Below are 3396 nucleotides of genomic sequence, written 5' to 3'. Positions count from 1 at the left end.
GTTTAAGCCAACTCATCTCATGTTGTATCGCCCGTTGGGGCATTGAGGAGATCCCACAGAGGGATCATGGTTATGATCATGACTATGTACATGTATGTTCAGGTTGAGTTGGACAATGAAAGAAAAGTTTAAAATTTTTATGCATGTTGTTGATCATGTATGGGATTATACAGGTTTACAGGTTATACGTCAGGCTTGCTACGGGTCCCGGCGGCCTTAAGTCGACCCGGATCCTAGCGCCGGTAGCGGTCCGATTTTCGGGTCGTTACAGAATGGTATCAGAGCCCTAGGTTCATAAGGATCGGACCTAGAGTGTCGGGCTCATAGATGTTCTAGAAGGTCAAGCATAATAGGAAGGTCATGTCCACTAGGATAGGATGTTGAGTCCTGTCTTGTATGATGATGTGAAATGCCATGATTTTGTGCATGTGCATTAATGATATGCTATGCTATGTGATGTATGTGATGAGGGTTCATGTGTGCCCACATGAACCATATGATGCTGATGTTTGCTTGTTATGAGCTGTTTTTTTTTCAGAGAATAGGATGAGAGGAACTCGTCGATCTGCGCGATTGACTGGAGTGCCACCTGAGGATGAGGGCACGAGCGCCCGTCCTCCCACATTGCCTAGGGCAATGTCTTGTAGAGCCAACAGAGATAGAGTGTCAAGGGACCCTAGAAGGTCTTTTGACGTTAGCAGAAGGGGGACAGATAGAGGAGGAAGTTCTTCAGGAGTGAGGGAGGTTATGGAAGAGGATCAAAGGAGGGATGGGAACCTGGATGTGAGCATGGAGGAAGAAGGGACAGGGGAGTCTCAGGGAGGCGTTCAGGCCTCGGGGTTTGGTTTTCCACCCCATTATCCGCCCTTCCCACAGGGTTCAGGGTATCCGATGGGAGGTACATCGGATTACTCCAACTTTAACCCCTACCCTACCTACATGCCTTATCCACCTTTCTATCCACCTTACACACAGTACCCAGCTTATCCACCCTCACCTTTCTATCCAAACCCGACAAACCCCACCTCGGGGAATGTTGTACCTCCACCTCCACCACCTACAGAACCAGCAGCCCCAGTTACTCAACCTCCTAGACCTAGCTCAGTCGATGGGAGCAAGGTAAAGATGACAGACTACCTCAAGCTGGATGCTCCCAAGTACAAGTCAGGGGATGACCCCTTTGAGTATCTGAGAGTGGTGAAGACAATAACTGATGAGCTAGGGGCAAGTGACAGCAGGGCCATTCAGATGGCGGGGTTCACTTTAAAGTGCAAGAAGGCACGGGAATGGTTCAAGTGTTATGTGGACCCGAGAATAGACGGTATGACATGGGAAGAATTTGCGAATGAGTTCGCTGGATGGGCCTTTCCAGACAGTTCTAGAGAACTGAAGATGATTGAGTTTGAGCAACTGAGGCAGTCAGAGCACATGGGTGTAGAGGAGTTCACAGATAAATTCTTGGAGCTATTGCCTTTTTCAGGGCAAGCTCTAGATTCAGATACTAAGAAAGCCAAGAAATATGTTATGAAGCTGCATTCCAGGTACTCCTCGTTGGTTCAGTCAGCTGAGAGAGAAAGTTTCCACACTGTGGTGGATATGGCTCGAAGAATGGAGGCAAGTGCTATAGTTGAGGGGTCAGTGAAGCAATCAGTGACCCAGTCTTCAGGGGTTAAGACCCCAGGCAGAGGAGGACCAGGTTTCTCTTCTCAGAGCTCAGGCAAGAAGAGGTGGGATAGTACCACCAGGAAGCCGAAGAAGAATAAGTTTTGGAACAAGTTGAAATCCGGTCTGGGATTTGGCGGTGGCTCGAGCTCAGGCTCAGATGGTACAGAATGCCAGAGATGTGGAAGACCGCATAGGGGAGTGTGTCGAGCTGGGACTAATGCATGTTTCAGATGTGGACAGGAGGGACACATAGCTCGGGAGTGTCCTAGAGCGCCTTTTATGGGCCAGCCCCAGCAGACAGCTTCTGGTAGTGTGGCACAGCCAGCAGTTCCAGCCACAACTCAGGGCAGTGGCAGAGGTAGAGGAAGAGGGGCAGCCTCTTCTTCTGGTTCCCGAGGTGAAGGTCCATCAGCTCCAGCCAGGATCTTCACCATGACGCAGTAGGAGGCTAACACATCCAACACCGTGGTGTCAGGTAACCTCGTCATTGGGTGTTCTGATGTGTATGCATTAATGGACCCGGGTGCATCTCATTCATTTATTGCTCCGAGAGCCGTTGAGAGGTTGGGTCTGATAGTCTCTGGGTTAGAGTGTCCCCTATGGGTCAGTGGGCCCAAGTGTGACCCGTCAGTGGCAGTGTCAGTCTGCTAGTACAGTCCAGTTTTTGTTGAGGGAAGATGCCTCTCTGCCGACCTTGTGGTTCTAGATTTGACAGACTTTGACGTCATTCTAGGGATGGATTGGCTATCTACCCATGGTGCTACCTTGGACTGCAGGGACAAGGTAGTCAAGTTCAGAGATCAGGACGGGTCAGAGGTCGTCTTCAGAGGAGACAAGAGGGGTACACCTAGAGGTCTGATATCAGCTCTTCAGGCTCGTAGGTTGCTTAGGAAGGGATGTCAGGGGTACTTAGCTCATGTGAGAGAGCTAGACAGTCAGGTCAGGGAGCCGGCCTCGGTGCCAGTTGTCAGAGAGTTTTAGGATGTCTTTCCTGATGAGCTTCCAGGTTTACCACCTGCTAGGGAGATAGAGTTCGAGATAGAGTTGGTACCTGGAGCTAGACCGATCTCTATCCCTCCCTACAGGATGGCCCCAGCCGAATTAAAGGAGTTGAAAGAGCAATTGCAAGAGCTGGTAGAAAAGGGTTTCATCCGACAGAGTACCTCACCTTGGGGTGCTCCGGTCTTGTTTGTGAGGAAGAAGGATGGATCCCTTAGACTTTGTATCGACTACAGGCAGTTGAACAAAGTCACTACCAAGAATAGGTACCCTCTGCCAAGGATCGATGATCTATTCGACCAGCTAGCCGGAGCGGGTTGTTTCTCCAAAATAGATCTAAGATCGGGGTACCATCAGCTAAGGATAAGGGATGAGGATGTGCCGAAGACAGCCTTCAGGACCAGATATGGGCATTTTGAGTTCCTTGTAATGCCGTTCGGGTTAACCAACGCCCCTGCAGCATTCATGGACCTCATGAACAGAGTGTTTAGCCAATACCTGGATCACTTTGTTATTGTCTTCATAGATGATATCTTAGTGTATTCCAGGAATGCAGAGGCGCATGCCCATCATCTGCGGTTGGTCTTGCAGACCTTGAGGGAACATGGCTTGTATGCCAAGTTCTCTAAATGTGAGTTCTGGCTGAGGAGCATTTCGTTCTTGGGGCATGTAGTGTCAGAGAATGGGATTGAGGTGGACCCCAAGAAGACGGAAACTGTGACTAACTGGCCT

The sequence above is a fragment of the Manihot esculenta genome, chromosome 5 (genome assembly GCF_001659605.2).
Source record: "Manihot esculenta cultivar AM560-2 chromosome 5, M.esculenta_v8, whole genome shotgun sequence".
NCBI classification, from domain to species: Eukaryota; Viridiplantae; Streptophyta; class Magnoliopsida; order Malpighiales; family Euphorbiaceae; genus Manihot; species Manihot esculenta.
This window is presented reverse-complemented; position numbering follows the sequence as displayed.